The following is a 17,783-nucleotide window of genomic DNA, read 5'->3' as shown; positions in this document are numbered from 1 at the left end:
CCCGGCAACAGCGCCAGAAAAGAGCTTGATGTCTACTACGCAACCTTCTTCTTGTAGACTCGTGTTGGGCCTCCAAGCGCAGAGTTTTGTAGGACAGTAGCAAATTTCCCTCATGTGGATGACCTAAGGTTTATCAATCCGTGGGAGGCGTAGGATGAAAATGGTCTCTCTCAAACAACCCTGCAACCAAATAACAAAGAGTCTCTTGTGTCCCCAACACACCCAATACAATGGTAAATTGTATAGGTACACTAGTTCAGCGAAGAGATGGTGATACAAGTGTAATATGGATGGTAGATATATGTTTTTGTAATCTGAAAATATAAAAACAGCAAGGTAACTAGTATTAAGCGAAAACGGTATTGCAACGCCTGGAAACAAGGCCTAGGGTTCATACTTTCACTAGTGCAAGTTCTCTCAACAATGATAACATAATTAGATCATATGGCAATCCCTCAACGTGCGACAAAAGTCACTCCAAAGTTCCTATTGCGGAGAACATAAGATGAAATTGCTTGTAGGGTACGGAACCACCTGAAAGTTATTCTTTCCGATCAATCCATAGAGCTATTCCTATAAGTGTCACAAACATCCCTAGAGTTCGTAGTAAAATAACACCATATGACACACATCAATCAACCCTAATGTCACCTAGATACTCCAATGTCACCACAAGTATCCGTGGGTAAATTATATGATATGCATCAACAACTTCAGGTTCATAATATTCAATCCAACACCAAGAACCTCAAAGAGTGCCCCAAGATTTCTACTGGAGAAACAAGGATGAAAACATGCGTCAACCCCTATGCATAGATTACCCCAATGTCACCGCGGGAATCCGCGAGTTGAGTGCCATAACATACATCAAGTTAGTCAATAGAATACCCCATTGTCACCATGGGTATACCACGCAAGACATACATCAAGTGTACTCAAATCCATAATAGTATTTGTCGGATTTCGGGTTCCGGCAAAACCCTTGAGGTTCGAACACTAGGGTGCGCACGAAGATTTCCTCCTACCAAACCACGCCCTCACCCTCACCGCGATCTCTAGGGTTGAACTCGACGAACTCACAACATGAAGGACACAAGATTTATACTGGTTTGGGCCACCGTTGTGGTGTAATACCCTACTCTAGTGTGGTGGTGGTGGATTGCCTCTTGGGCTGGTGATGAATAGTACAATGGAAGAACAGTCTCCTGAGGAGAGGTGTTCTTGTGCTTGGTGAGCTGGTGAAGGTCTCAATCCCTTGCTATGGAGGTGGCTAGTCCTATTTATAGTGGCCCTGGTCCTCTTCCCAAATATTGAGCAGGAAGGGAGTCCACAACGGCAAGTTTGAAGGGGGACAACTAGTACAAGCTATCCTGACAAAAGTAGTCTTCGCCTGCCAAAGGCTCTGGTGGTGACGCCATCTTGGGCTCCACGGTGACCTCCATCCTGCCGTCCTACTGGTCTTGGTCTCGTTGCACCGATATGGAAACCTTTGCCTGATGCCTCGGTACTCATCGCCCACGCTTGCCTCCTTAGCACCAAAGAGGAAGCGAGGACACTGTGCGCGCTGGCGCCCGCCTGGCCTTGATCATCATGGCTTACGTCACGGGAAACCTCGCAAGGTACCCCTTGCCTTGATCTCTCCGCCCCTCGCCAGCCAGCCTGGTGAGGCCGCCCCTGAGGAGGTCTTGTGTCGTCCGCCTCACGAGGCTTAGCCACTCGCGAGAGTCTTGAGTGCTTGCTGGTGAAGATGGGCCGTACGGGCCCGCTTGTGGAGCCATGCCGTGGGCCGCAGGCAGGCAAGTCTGGGGTACCCCGTTCCCAGAACGCCGACAGTAGCCCCCGGGCCCAAGGCGCGCTCGGACTTAACTTCGAGGCAAATCCAAAGAGCAAGTGCGGAGCGCCGCGGGCCCCAACAGCCTGCGGCCCCGCTCGACGCGTGGCGATTGATTGGACGTGGGCGTCTCCACTTCCCCACGCTGCCTCGGCAACTGCCCGACTGACAAAAGGCTGGTGTGGGCATTGCTTGCCTTCATTGCTTCCTTTCGCCCTGCTCCAGATCCCCTTTTTCGCCCTTCGCTTCCGAAATCTCCAGATCTGCTCCCATCCCCTTCCGAATCAGCGACCAATGGCGCCCCGGAAGGTCAAGGCCGCTTCATTGCCGGCTTGGTATGAGCCGGCTCTGGACGCGCCCAACGTCTCGGAGAAGAACCTTGCTGCCACGCGCTTGCTGACGGTGGGGGAGAGCAACGTGAGGGGGAAAACCGAGCTCCGGGCTGGCTCCGCCGAGCCGGAGGCCCCGAATAGCACCTTCTACCCCTTCTTCATGAGCAGCGTCGTCGCGGGGCTGGTTCCCCCCTTCTCCGACTTCTTCTACGGGGTTCTTGGCCATTACGGGCTGCAGGCGCTGCATCTTCATCCCAACTCTGTTCTCGTTCTGTCGATCTTCGCCTTCTACTGTGAAGCGTATGTGGCATGATGCCGTCCGTGGCTCTGCTGCGCCACTTCTTCTTCCTCCGCATCAATGATGGCCTCACCTCCGGGTGCGCCAATTTCATCGCGGCCGGCAAGGCCAACGCGATCTCGAAGGCTGGGAAGAAGGCAGACAGCTTCAGGAGCAAGTGGGTCATGATGGACGCCAAGTGTGTCCACCCACGCTTGAGGTTGCCGATGGAGATGCCTTAGTCTGACAAGGGGTGGTCTTGCGGAAAGCTCACTGATGACCGGGCGACGTTGGTGCTGGAGAAGATGAATGCCGACCTGAAGCTGGGCAACGCGAAGGCGGCGAAGCTGACGGGAGCCACACTCTTGAGGGAATTCCTGATGCTGCGGGTGGCTCCGCTTCAGGCGCGCTCGCGCCCCTTGTGGATGCTTGGGGGTGAAGAAGACAAGCTTAGCCTGAGTCCGGGGGCCCTGTCTGATGAGGAGCTGGCTGTAGCTCTCCGCCTCTTGGTCGGGGACGACCAAGAGTATCTGCCGAGTGCCACTGTTCCCTTGTTTCGTCGCAAGGACGGGGCACAGGTTGTGGCCGCCATGCCCTCCTTTGACGAGCGCGGCCTGGTGCCGCCGGCGCCCCTTGTGGTCCCGGAGGCGATGGCGCTGGTTGACGTGTCTTCTGACGACTCTCGCAAGGGGGAGGAAGAGGAGGGAGACGAAGAGCGCGACCCGGAGGCGGCCCCTGAGGGGATGGGGGAGACCTCCCCCTTGCGCAAGACTAACGTCCTCCACGCCATGCCTGACGACGACTGCGAGACCAATGACCTCTAGAGGGGGGGAGCCGCTTGTGATCCCGACGAGGAGCAGGTCGGCGTTGATTTCCCGAGACGACGCTCCTGCTCTGACGCCGCCTGTGGCTGCTTCTGGTCCATCTGCTGCTCCTTCCTCTGCCCCTGGAGTCCGTGCGCCCGCGCCCCAGGCTGGGAGGCTCTCGGGCTTCAAGCTTAGCAAGAGGAGGGTGGACTACACCGCGGTGGACCAGTAAGTGCTCTTGCCTCGTCTTGTTCTTGCTTCTGCTGCTTGACCTTGAGGCTTCTCCGTCGTGCGATCAGGCCGACACCCGCGGCGGAGAAAAGGAAGGAGGAGGCGGTGGTGCCGCTCGGGACCAACCCGCCCGCTCCGGCTGCGTCTCCCTCCGTGGAGAAGGGCAGCGTTGGTGCTCATGTCTCTCCGGCACGGTCGTCCTCACGAGGCCTGGGGAAGAATCATCGGGAGGAGTCAACCCCCGTGGCACCACTAGCTTCGAAGGCACCGGTGTCCGGCTCGGCTGTTGAGGTCTCCAAGGCTCAGGAGTCCCCATTCTCCCATGCTGTGGTGACGATACCTTCTCCTCCTCCTCCCACTGCACTGCTGATTCTAGGTCCTTCTGCCTCCCCTGATGTCTTGGAGCGCGCCCTTTTGGAGATGGCCCAGCTACAAGAAGATCTCCAGGGCACCGACTCCCACCTGGTAGCCGGGCGCCTGGAGCTGGTCTCTGGCTGGCTTCATTCTGACGTGTCTGTTCGAGCGACGCTAAGCCAAGCCGCGGCGACTTCCGAGAGGAAGAAGCAGGCTGCCGCCCAAGCAGCTGCTTCTCGCAAGGCGGCGCTGAAGGACGTCGAGGCCGCTCAGCATCGCTACCGGGCACTGGAGGACGAGCTGAAGACCCTGCACAACGAGCATGCAGAAGAAGCCCGCAGCCGCAAGGCAGAGGAGGAGGAGATGATGTCCCGGGAAGACGCCGTCAAGGGTCGCGACGCCGAGCTGGAGCAGGCAGCGAGGGCACAAGCCGCTGAGCGCGGCCGGCTGGAGGAGCTGGAGCTGAAGGTGAAATCAGAGAAGGCCGAACTTGACGCCAAGGCAAAGGTCCTGGCCGAGGACCGTGCGGCCTTCGCGCTCCTCGAGGAGAGGTCTCGTGTGGCGCTGAAGGCACTCTACGAGAAGGGTTTGGAGAAGCCGCTGACCACCGACGAGGACGGCCCCGCCCAGCTGCTTCCCTACTTGGTCGAGGCGCTTGAGGAGGTCGTGAGCGGCATCGGCCCCATGAAAGAGGAGGAAGCTCGCGTGCTCTCCTCGGCTGCGCTGACGCGCGTCTTCAGCCACCTCCATCTTTGCGATCCTACCGCCCGCCTTGAAGAGCTGCTGGAGCCTGTGGACGACAAGGACTGCGCAGCCGCTGCTGCAGCCATGAAGGGTCAGGTGGAAGCCCTGCTGAAGAAGTTCCGTGCCTTCGCTCCTGCAGCCCTGGCCGGTGGTACAGGTGAAGGCGACGCTACCAAGGAAGGAGCGCCTCTTGCGGGTGCCGACGGTGTTCAGGGATGACTTGCTCGGCTCCTTTCCTGTTTAAACTCCTGCAACATGTATCGTGCCTCGTGGAGGCGTTTAAACTTGCGTTTGATATTCGGAGAATAGTATGTCTTGTAATATTTGCTTTGAGATTTTGCGCTTTCCTTCCTATTTGCTTTACATTCTACGTCGGCAGAGCCCAACCCCGCGCATACCTCAGCCGCCACTGACTCGACCGGAAACTAGGACGAGGCCAGGGAGTGAGGGGCTATGTGGCCAGTTAGGCTCCTGAGTCGCGATGCTCAGGAGTCCCCCTTGATGCGCAAACAGCTTATAGGAAGGAGGTGCAGGAATAGGTTTAGTGTTCTACGTCCGCAGGGCCCCGCCCCGCGCATACCTCAACCGCCGTTGGGCTGACCGGAGACCAGGACGGAACCAAGGAGTGAGGGGCTACGTGACCAGTTAGGCTCCTGAGTCGCGATGCTCAGGAGTCCCCCTTGACGTGCAAACGACCTTCATACCTTTGTCCTTTCCGAGGCTCGGCTCGGGAGGGGCGAGCGATGTCCAGGTCCGGGAGACCTGGTGTAAGGCCCACGATGCGGCTATATCTCCCACGTGTCGAGGCACGACTTAGAGGCATAACCGCATAGTGGTTTTGTCGCAAGAAGGGTCATCTTCACACAATCCCATGTAATGAACAAGAATGGGATAACGAGAGTTGGCTTACAATCGCCACTTCACACAATACATAAATATAATTCATACATCGTCCAAAATACACACATAGACCGACTACGGTCAAGATCCAAATGAAAATAAGATAACCCCAAATGCTAGATCCCCGATCGTCCCAACTGGGCTCCACTACTGATCATCAGGAAAAGACACATAGTAACGACCCCGTTCCTCATCGAACTCCCACTTGAGGTCGATCCCATCATCTGCACTGGCATCGTCGACACCTGCAACTGTTTTGGTAGAATCTGTGAGTCACGAGGACTCAGCAATCTCACACCCGTGAGATCAAGACTATTTAAGCTTATAGGAAAGGATGGTGTAATGAGGTGGAGCTGCAGCGACAATAAGCATATATGGTGGCTAACATACGCAAGAGAGAGCGAGAAGAGAAGCAACGGAACGGTCGTCATCTAGAAATGATCAAGAAGTGATCCTGAACTCTGACTTACGTCATTCATAACTCAAACCGTGTTCACTTCCCGGACTCCGCCGAGAAGAGACCATCACGGCTACACACACAGTTGATGTATTTTTAACTGGGTCAAGTGACAAGTTCTCTACAACCGGACATTAACAAATTCCCATCTGCCTCATAACCGCAGCCACGGCTTTCGAAAGATAATACCCTGCAGGGGTGTCCCAACCTAGCCCATCATAAGCTCTCACGGTCAACGAAGGATGAACCTTCTCCCGGAAAGACCCGATCAGTCTCGGAATCCCGGTTTACAAGACATTTCGACAATGGTAAAACAAGACCAGCAAAGCCGCCCGAATGTGCCGACAAATCCCGATAGGAGATGCACATATCTCGTTCTCAGGGCACACCGGATGAACATTACGTACAACTAAAACCAATCCTCGAGTTTCCCCAAGGTGGCGCTGCAAGTGGCTCTAGTTTGGACCAGCACTCAGAGGAACACTGGCCCGGGGGTTTAAATAAAGATGACCCTCGGGCTCGCGAAAACCCCGGGGAAAAGGCTTAGGTGGCAAATGGTAAAACCAAGGTTGGGCCTTGCTGGAGGAGTTTTATTCAAGGCGAACTGTCAAGGGGGTCCCATAAATCACCCGACCGCGTAAGGAACGCAAACTCAAGGAACATAATCCCGGTATGACAAAAACTAGGGCGGCAAGAGTGGAACAAAACACTAGGCATAAGGCTGAGCCTTCCACCCTTTACCAAATATATATATATGCATTAGTATAAGAAGAGATATTGTGATATCCCAACATATCCATGTTCCAACAAGGAACCAACTTCAACTTCACCTGCAACTAGCAACGCTATAAGAAGGGCTGAGCAAAAGCGGTAACTTAGCCAAACAACGGTTTGCTAGGAAAGGATGGTTAGAGGCTGACATGGCAATATGGGAGGCATGATATAACAAGTGGTAGGTAGCGCAGCATGGCAATAGAGCGAACAACTAGCAAAGCAAAGATAGAAGTGATTTCGAGGGGTGGTCATCTTGCATGCAAGGTTCTCAGAGTTGTCGAAAGCTTTATCCTCGTAAGCGTACTCAACAGGTTCCTCGTTCACGAACTCGTCTCTCGGCTCTACCCAAGACAAGAACACAAGCAACGGATCCACAATCAATCACGAGGAAAGCACAAGCAACATGATGCAAAACATGTATGATATGCAAGATATGATATGCGATGCATATGCGTGCTCCGGAAGTAAAATGATGAACAAGGCAGTAACTTGACAAACCAAGTATGCCACTGGAAAGATGAGATGATTTCGGTCGAAATCGATATAAATATCACCGGAAACGGATGCACGGTTTGCAAATGGCAAGCAAAACAAGAATGACACGAATCTGCGATTAACAGCAAGATAGCACTTAGGACGCAACAAGTAACAATGCTACAGCACTCCAACATAGCAACAAAGCATATGACAGTAATCTACAGGAGATTCTTGACAAAAGATGAACACAGAGCTACGGCTAGTTCACAACATAACAAGGTCAAACAAGCATGGCAAAAGTGCAAAAGATAACAGGTTCACAGACTTGATGAAATTACTGGACATGCCTGAAAACAGCATCAGGTAGCAATGTTCAGAGCATGAAATCAACATGCTACAGGAACTTAACATGTCAAAACAAGGCATGGAAGTATTCTACTAAATGCATATGACAAAAATCCCTTACTGACCATAAGCCAAAAAGGACCAGAAGATATGATGGCAACCATGTAAACATAGCAAGTTTCGTTATCAGGTTCCAGACTTGGCAGAAAACAGAGCATGGCAGAAACAATAATATGAAGGCATCTTGGTGAGCTTGATGCACTCACCACAAAGCAATGCATGACGAAACAAGCATACCTATAGCAAGATGCCATGTTTATGAAACTATCCATGGCAAGAACAAAAGCATAGCATGTATGGATCAACTACAACAAGCTTGGCAAAAATGAATATCATGTTAAGAATCTGCCAGAAATATTTTATAGCGAAAGTAGAGCAAGATTGAGTCATCCTATGGCACTCCATAATTGCAAAAAAGGGCAGGAATGGATCAATTACAACTATATCTACAAAACATCCTTAGTGAACATCTCCAAAATATGCATGGATCTCTTTGTAGCATCAAGTTTAGATGGCAACAACATAACAGCAGACAAAGACTTGGAAAAATCACCAAGTCCCTGAAATCAGAAACATTACGGGGCCTAGTTTGCATGCTTGTGCTAGTCACCACAGAGATCAAAAAATACATGGCATACACCACTGGAAAGATGGCATGGCATACAACAAAACACATGTAGAGCTCATGCCCATAAGATGCACAGATTAAAAGATACAAAAATAACAAATCTCCAAGTTCTGATAAGAACCAGCAGATAACAGCAACTAGCACTCTTGAAACAGAGATTTGGGCATCAATATGGCCTCAAAATAACATGGTGCAATTGAACAAAATGTAGAGCATCACGAGACGAACAATTCTATATATTACACACGCGAAACGGAGCTACATGCAAAGAGTTATGATGCGTTGAACATGGCAAGATACTGTGTAGATCTCAGGACGGGGGGAAAAAAAGAGAGGGAGAGAGGTCAACCCTATTCTTCTCAGATCCGATCGGGGCTCCGAGCTCGAAGCTCGGCGGCGTGATGTAGACGGCGGCGCGGCGGCCGGAGGAGAGGAGAGGCGCCGGACGGGGAGGGCGCCGGGCGCGCGGGCGGCGTCCGCGGCGGCGGGGCGCGACGTCGAGGCGCGAGGCGGCGGCGAGTGCGGCGGCGCCGGCGAGGTGCGGTGGTGCGGCGAGGCGGCGGCGAGTGCGGCGGCGCCGGCGAGGTGCGGTGGTGCGGCGAGGCGGCGGCGAGGCGAACGGGCCGGCCGGTGCGGCGGCGCGGCGAGGAGGGCGCCGGCTCGGGCTCGCGGGCCCGGAGGGCTTCCCGCGGGCTTGGGCGGGCCGGCGGCGACGGCGAAGGCGGCGGTGACACGTGGCGGCCTCCCGTTGGACGCGCCGGCGGCGGGGATTTCGTCCGGCCGGGGGCGGACACGTCCGGCGGCGCGATGGGAACGAGCTAGGGTTTGGACTGCGCGAAAAATTCGGGAGATACACATATTTATAGGTAGAGGGAGCTAGGAGACTCCAAATGAGGTGCGGTTTTCGCCCGCACGATCATGATCGAATGACCTACAGCATGGAAGAGAGTTTGGTGGGTTTTGGGCTGTTTAGAGAGGGGGTTTTGTTGCAACACACAGAAGGCATCTGCGGTTATCCGGTTAACTGTTGGAGTACCAAACGACCTCCAAATGGAACGAAACTTGACCGGTGGTCTACCGGTAGTATACCAAGGCCACTTGACAAGCCTCGGTCCATTCCGAGAACGTTTGACACCCGCTCACGAAAGAAAAACAAGAGGGGTGCACCGGAGGAGATGGGAGCGCCGGATTGCAAAACGGACAACGGGGAAAATGCTCGGATGCATGAGACGAACACGTATGCAAATGCAATGCACATGATGACATGATATGAAATGCATGACATGAACAAAATGCAAAACGAAAGACAAAACCCGACCACGGAGGAAAAATCATAGCACAGAGCCGAAAATGGCAAGAGTTGGAGTTACAAATATGGAAAGTTACATGCGGGGTGTTACACCTGGTTGGGTGGCATACGCTTGGGCGTGGCCCGAGCGCAGCCCCCATGCCCAGCCTCCTCGCATGACTCTCCCGAGGGGAGGTGTTGCGGTGAGGCCGGACACTGAGCTCAAGGGCTCCCTGAGGTTGATATGGCCGTGGGGCCGCCCTCAGTTGTTTATCACCAGCACGGAGCATGGCGCTTCCGCACTTGCACGGGCATAGCCGCTCCTCGGCAGTGTCGACGACCAACGCGGAGCATGGTGCTTCCACTGGTATGGGGAGGGGACTCCCTACTGCGGAGAGCCCCCAGGGCGTGTACAGCCCCGCCCTGACACGTGGCTTGCACGGCAGGGCTAGACGAGGTGTGTCTGGGCACTCATGAGCCAGCGCAGGACTCACGAGGCCCTACCTCAAGGCGGGTTGCGCCTGGTCTTGATTCTTGATGGCTGTGGCGAACTTGCGAGGTGGTTAGACAACCTGCGCCAAACGAATCTCCTGAGGTTATCGCGTGAGAAGGCCAAGCACCAACGACCCCAGGAGGTGACGTGAACGGTGCTGGCCCGCCAGACAGAGCTCGGCCGTTGGATTTATCGACGCTGCAGGGACGGGCCCGAGCACAGACGCCGTGCCAGGCTCTCTCACACGAAGGGTCCTGAAGAAAGACGATCGGCGCGCGGCTCCCTTAGTGGGTGACAACCAAGCAAGTGATAGCCATAGATAGATTATGCATGGAAAGCAAACTAGCTTAGGTAAATGCAGGAACGATACATGCCACTGGGTCGGACCCGAGCGGCTTGGGGATGATGCCGCCCGAGGGGCGCCCCCAGCAAAGTAAGCTAAAGATGTAAAGGGATACATGCCACAGGGATAGGCCCACGCGGCCTGGGAATGATGCAGCCCGAGGGGTGCTCCCAGCTAAACGGACTTGGAAAATGTCACCTGGTTCTATTGTTGAAGACATGTTGGGGCAGCTCAAGACGCGTGGTGAAGGGGTCGCTCCTCACGAGCCACCGGGATCCTGAGCCTCGGGAGGCTCTGGGGGTCTAGGCGGTTCCTTGAGGACCGTCTCCGTCTCCGCCAGGACTACGTGGTGCCTAGCCTCCTGAGCCGCCAGGATGCTCTACAGGCTGTGCTGGAAGGCGGAAGCAATGTTCGGTAGGCCAAAAGTCATGCGAACGTAGTTGTGAGGTGGGCCCTCGCAGCGTCCCACGCGTGAAGGACAGAAGAGCTCCTGAGATGCGGCTCTGTTGAGCCCTGGGATGTCGATGCAGACGCGCAACCCGCCATCCTTGCCTGGATGGGGAGCTACGCCAGGTGAGCGGCGGTCGCCGCGCATGGCTCTTGCTCCCTGCAATTCCTGAGTGGTCTTGGCGATGAGCTCCTGAGCGTTGGGCGCTCCTCGCCCGATGTCTTCCTGAGGGAAACGTGCTGCGAGGCACGCCTCCACATGGTGCCCGAGCGCCTCCCTCGTGATGTTGGCAAGGTAAGAGGCCCTCCAGAAGAGAGCCCCCAAGCCCTGCCCAAGGAGGGCACCGGGCGCGCCTTCCAATGCGACAAAGGGACGCGCCCCAGGCGTGGGCGTTGATCCTAACGAAGTACCACTTGCAGCGCCGCTCTCCTTAGGCCCGACACGGAGTAGCTGCTTCTTCTTCTTGGGGATGACCTCAGGAGGGTACTGTGCTGCATTGTTGTCGGGGTCTTTGATTGACGCTGCTTGGAAGGTGCGCTCGAAGGAGCACACCACATCTCTTTCCTCGCAGGGGACTGTGATGATCCCGCCACTTCCTGGCATCTTGAGGACGTTGTAGCCGTGGTGCGTCACTGCCATGAACTTGGCCAGGGCCGAGTACCCGAGGATGGCGTTGTATGGCAGGCGGAGGTGGGCGACGTCGAAGTCGATGAGCTCGGTGCAGTAGTTGTCGCGCTGTCCAAAGGTGACAGGGAGGCGGACCTGCCCTATCGGCATGGTGGAACCATTGGTCACTCCTGAGAAGGGCTTGGTAGGCTGAAGCTGATCGTAGGGCACTTGAAGGCTGTCGAACGTCTCGACAGACAGGACGTTGAGCCCTGCGCCCCATCGATGAGGGTCTTGGTGACTTGTACGTTGCTGATGATGGGAGAGCAAAGCATTGGGAGGGCGCCAGCGGTAGCCGCGCACTTGAGCTGATCTGCTGAACTGAAGGTGATGGCACACTTGGACCACCTGAGCGGGCGCGTGCCTCAAGCTTCGGGAGGACTGCATTCACTTCGCGAGCAAACTGCTTGAAGATACGCTGCGAGGCTGGGGCTTGAGCTCCGCCCAAGATGCAGGCGATAGCGCGCGGCTCCTGGAAGCCCCCAGCCCCCTCGTCTTGATGGTGGTCATCGTTCCTTCTTGGTGGTGGCGGCAGCGGAGGGAAACCGGCGTTGCCTTGGGGGTGGTCTTCGCGAGGCTCATCCCTCCAGGCGCCCTCACGAGGCTGATCTTGCCAGCGGTCCTCACGAGGCCGGTCACGCCACTCCTGGCGAGGGCCACGGTCGTCCCAGCGTCCTTCGCCGCGTCCTCCTCCTCGGCCGTAGCCCCGGTCGTTGCGCTCGGGGCGTTGACTGAGGCGTCCGCCTCGAATGGCCCTGAGCTCTTGACAGTCATTGGTGTTATGGCTGTGAACATTGTGGAAGGCGCAGAACGGCCGGCTGCTCTTGGATGACTCGGGCTGGTCGCGGCCGCATTTCGTGCCCAGCTCCACCGCGAGCACGGCCACTCCCTTGTGCTTCACGTCCTTGGCCTTGGCTTTCTTCTCCTCAAGGTCAGCAGCTGGGAGCTCGAGGAGGGAAAGCCGCCCTTCCTCAGCTCTTGCGCACTTGGTCGCCAGGTTTAACAACTCCAAGGACATGCACAGCTCCTCGTGGATGGTGAGCTCCTCCTTCATCTTGACGTCGCGGACGCCATCGGGAAACGCAGAGATGATGGCTTCGTCCGTCACCTTGGGGATCTTGAGGCGAACGTTGTTGAAGCGCTGGATGTACTTCTGGAGGGTCTCTCCTGGCTGCTACTTGATGCGGCGCAAGTCACCCGCGGCCGGAGGGCGGTCGCGAGTGCCCTGGAAGTTGGTGACGAAGCGGTCACGCATCTCGCCCAGGAGGAGATCGAGCCCGGAGGCAGCTTCAGGAGCCATGAGCGGGCACCATCCTTGAGAGCCATAGGAAACCAGTTCGCCATGACTTTTTCATCGCCGTTGGCCGCCTCGATGCTCAGCTCATAGAGTTGCAGGAACTCCGCGGCGTTGGGGGTGCCGTCAAAGCGAGGAGGCAGGTCTGGCTTGAACTTGCCCAGCCATGCGACGCTACGCAGCTCGGGTATGAAGGCGCGGTAGCCCGCGATGGCCACCGGGACCCTTTCCTAATGTGGAGCCTGCCCTTGATGCCCGTGCACCGCCACTGCAGGCCGCGCACGGCCTTGTCGTGGTGGTGCGGGGAGCACGGGAACGTTCTCACGCGGGCGAGGGATTTCTTGGCAGCTTCCTTTTTCGCGCGCGAGCACCCGACGCGGTGGGTCACGCCGGGGGGCCGCACGCCTTGGCGCCAGGACACCGTCTTGGTGCGGAGGTGGCGGAGGTGCTCCGTGGGCCACGTCGCCCGTAGCTGGCGGAGGGCGAGGCAACGAGAGGGAAGGCGCAGGGGAGCCCCCTGCGGCCTGACGAGCTCGGCGATGCGGTCCAGCCAGTCCTCATAGAGGTCGTCGATGGGGCGGTAGCGCAGGAGCTCGCGTGCCATGAGCAATGCGGCCTGCGCGTCCGTGGGAGCGCGACGAGCGCGAGACGACGAGCCGGCCGGAGTCAGCAAAGGAGTGGTGGTGCGGCCGTCCCGCCGCACCGAGGGGTGCACCCCTCGGACGCTTGCTGCTCGTTCCCCGCCGGGCCGATGACGGCGTTGGCGGCAGGTGACGGGGGACGCCGGGGAGGCCCGCCGATGGGAGCCGTCTGAACGACGCGCGTGGCGAGGGCGGCCCGGCGCTCAGCGCGGGCTCGACGGGCGTCCGACATGGAGGCGATGAAGCGATGGGACACGGATCAGCGGAAGGAAATTCCGGCGCACCCCTACCTAGCGCGCCAAATGTCAGATTTCGGGTTCCGGAAAAACCCTTGAGGTTCGAACACTGGGGTGCGCACGAAGATTTCCTCCTATCAAACCACGCCCTCACCCTCACCGCGATCTCTAGGGTTGAACTCGACGAACTCACAACACGAAGGACACAAGATTTATACTGGTTCGGGCCACCATTGTGGTGTAATACCCTACTCCAGTGTGGTGGTGGTGGATTGCCTCTTGGGCTGGTGATGAACAGTACAAGGGAAGAACAGGCTCCTGAGGAGAGGTGTTCTTGTGCTTGGTGAGCTAGTGAAGGTCTCGATCCCCTGCTATGGAGGTGGCTAGTCCTATTTATAGAGGCCCTGGTCCTCTTCCCAAATATTGAGCGGGAAGGGAGTCCACAACGGCCAGTTTGAAGGGAGACAACTAGTACAAGCTATCCTGACAAAAGTAGTCTTCGCCTGCCAAAGGCTCTGGTGGTGACTTCGTCTTGGGCTCCACGGTGACCTCCGTCCTGCCGTCCTGCTGGTCTTGGTCTCGTTGCACTGATATGGAAACCTTGGCCTGATGCCTCGGTACTCATCGCTTGCGCTTGCCTAATTAGCACCAAAGAGATAGCAAGGACACTGTGCGCGCTGGCGCCCGCCTAGCGCCCGCCTGGCCTTGATCGTCATGGCTTACATCACGGGAAACCTCGCGAGGTACCCCTTGCCTTGATCTCTCCGCCCCTCACGAGCCAGCCTGGTAAGGCCGCCCCTGAGGAGGTCTTGTGTCGTCCTCCTCGCGAGGCTTGGCCCCTCGTGAGGGTCTTGAGTGCTTGCTGGTGAAGATGGGCCGTACGGGCCCGCTTGTGGAGCCATGCCGTGGGCCGCAGGCAGGCAAGTATGGGGACCCCCGTTCCCAGAACGCCGACGGTATTCAATCCGATAATAGTGAAACCTCAAAGGTAAAACTCAATTCATCACGAGAAGGTAGAGGGGGAGAAATAGCATATGATTCAACTATAGTAGCAAAGATCGCGGTACATCAAGATTGTGCCAAATCAAGAACACGAGAGAGAGAGAGAGAGATCAAACACATGGCTACTAGTACATAGCCTCAGCCCCGAGGGTGAACTAGTCCCTCCTCGTCATGGAGACCGCCGGGATGATGAAGATGGCCACCAATGATAGTTTCCCCCTCCGGTAGGGTGCCGGAACGGGCTCCCGATTGGTTTTTTGTGGCTACAGAGGCTTACAGCGGCGGAACTCCTGATCTAGGTTTATTTCTGGGGGTTTCTATATTTATAGGAATTTTTGGCGTCGGGAAAAAGTCAGGGGGGTCCACGTGGTGATGACAAGACATGGGGCACGCCCTAGGAGGGGAGTGTGCCCTCCACCCTTGTCGATGCCTCGTGGCTCTTCTGGCCCAACTCTTTTGCTTCGGGGGCTTCTTCTGGTCCATAAAAAATCACCGTAAATTTTCAGCTCATTTGGACTCCATTTAATATTCCTTTTCCACAAAACTCAAAAACAAGGAAAAAACAGAAACTGGCACTGGGCTCTAGGTTAATAGGTTAGTCCGAAAAATCATATAAAATAGCATATAAATGCATATAAACATCCAAGATAGATAATATAATAGCATGGAACAATAAAAAATTATAGATACGTTGGAGACGTATCACTCCGCAGTGAGGGCCTGCGGGTAGTACTCGTTGTTGCCGTGCGATGGACCGCCGCTTTCGCCCCCGCCGCGGGAAAACCCGGGTGGGCTACGCTGGGTGCCAACCACCAGGACTTCCGCCGCTGGATCATTACTTTTGCACTCAGAAAGCGTATCCGAGTGACCGGACGATAGATCGAACAGACCATAAAGGGACTTGTCGGGCTCGATCGTCGTGATCTAAGGAGTGGATGACCGACGAGCCACCGCGTGCTTCACCCACCGCCGGAGCCGTGAGAGACCGGATTGCTTGCGACGGTGAGCAGCGGGGAGGGAAGACGCCACTGGAGCCGACCGATACTGAGTCGACAGCTGCCGCAAAAGGACGTCGTGGGCACTCGCAGGGAAGTGCGCTACCCCGCGAATAGGGAGCGCCTCGACATCGAGGTGAGCTTCCTGGAGCCAAGCTGAATCGTCGGCGATGAAACTGAGTGCGCCGAGACGGATCTCGCGACCCAGAGGCAGTCCGCCACCGGAAACCATGTCGAAGAAGTGCGGAGAACGCAACCTTGCCGGAAGTCGCTTAGACGCCTGCCCCATGGTGGGCGCCAACTGTCGTGGGAACGAATCTGACAGTAGAGGTAGGGGGTATGTAGGAGAGGGAGAGCCTAGCTACGATGAGATTGTACACTCGGATTTACGTGTTCAGCCCTCTCTCGGAGGATGTAATAACCCTACGTCCTGGTGCAGCAGGAGCTTTGTTTGATTGGAGTGTTGAGTTACAGGGGGTGCGAACCCTTGTGCAGAGGAGAGGGGCGGCTTATATAGAGTCCGCTGGCCCCTCGTCGCCCTCCATTATGCAAGGGTTCAATGAGAGAGTTAAGGACGAGAACGTTACTAGAAACGCCCGTAATCAATGATCTTTATGTCGACGGAGTGATTGCCTGACCATTGCCATCCTGAGGTGACTCTAGGTCTTTTGTTCTTTGAGTGAAACCAAGTACCTCAAATGAATAACGATGGTCGAGTGGAGGTGGGGTAACCGAGTGGATCTTCTGTCGAGTGACTTGCACGTTGTAGTTATTTCAGTCGGTACCTCCTTTCTAACTTTGTAGGCCTTTGTGTAGTGTCCTTGGGTGGGGCCTGTAGGTCAAGCCTAGGACCCTACCCTAGGTACATTTCATCGTCAATGGTAGGCGGCAAATCTGGTTGGCGCGCAGTCGGTCATGCAACACCTTAGTGCGGTGGTGCCGGATGGACTGATCCGGCCGGTCCAGCTTAGCAGATCTCCGTGTGCTGGCGCGTTTGGCCCTTTGTTCTTGCCGGCCGAATAGCCGGAGCTGGACTGTGTCTTAGGGCGAAGGGGAGGGCCTTGTCGACTCGGACACGCCTAAATGAACTATAGGTGAAGTGATGATGTGTGTTGGAAGTGATTCCAAGGTTGATACGATCACCATCGCACACTCCCTCTACCTTCGAGATTAGTGTTGAACCTAAATAAATGTTATTTGGTGTTTGCGTTGAGCATGAATATGATTAGATCATGTTTATTGCAATACGGTTATTCATTTAAGTCAGAGAATAATTGTTATTATGTTTACATGAATAAAACCTTCAAAGGTCATACACCCAATGTGAATGGTTTATTGAATCTCGATCATAGTAATACACATATTCATAATATTGATGCCAAAAGATGCGGTGTTGATAATGATAGTGCAACATATTTGTGGCACTGCCGTTTAGGTCATATTGGTGTAAAGCGCATGAAGAAACTCCATATGGATGGATTTTTGGAATCACTTGATTATGAATCATTTGATACTTGCGAACCATGCCTCATGGGAAAGATGACTAAAACTCCGTTCTCCGGAACAATGGAGCGAGCCAATGACTTATTGGAAATAATATATACCGATGTATACGGTCCGATGAGTGTTGAGGCACGCGGCGGGTATCATTATTTTCTGACTTTCGCAGATGATTTGAGTAGATATGTGTATATCTACTTAATGAAACACAAGTCTGAAACATTTGAAAAGTTCAAAGAATTTCAGAGTGAAGTGGAGAATCATCATAACAAGAAAATAAAGTTTCTACGAACTGATCGCGGAGGTGAATATTTGAGTTACGAGTTTGGCCTTCATTTAAACAGTTTGGAATAGTTTCACAACTCATGCCACCTGGAACACCACAGCGTAATGGTGTGTCCGAACGTCGTAACCGTACTTTATTAGATATATGGTGCGATCTATGATGTTCTTACCGATTTACCACTATCATTTTGGAGTTATGCATTAGAGACAACTACATTCACGTTGAATAGGTCACCGTCTAAATCCGTTGAGACGACACCATATGAAATGTGGTTTGGCAAGAAACCAAAGCTGTCGTTTCTTAAAGTTTGGGGTTGCGATGCTTATGTGAAAAAGTTTCAGCCTGATAAGCTCAAACCCAAATTGGAGAAGTGCG

This window comes from Triticum aestivum, chromosome 3D, assembly GCF_018294505.1.
Source record: "Triticum aestivum cultivar Chinese Spring chromosome 3D, IWGSC CS RefSeq v2.1, whole genome shotgun sequence".
In the NCBI taxonomy this organism is placed as follows: Eukaryota; Viridiplantae; Streptophyta; class Magnoliopsida; order Poales; family Poaceae; genus Triticum; species Triticum aestivum.
This window is presented reverse-complemented; position numbering follows the sequence as displayed.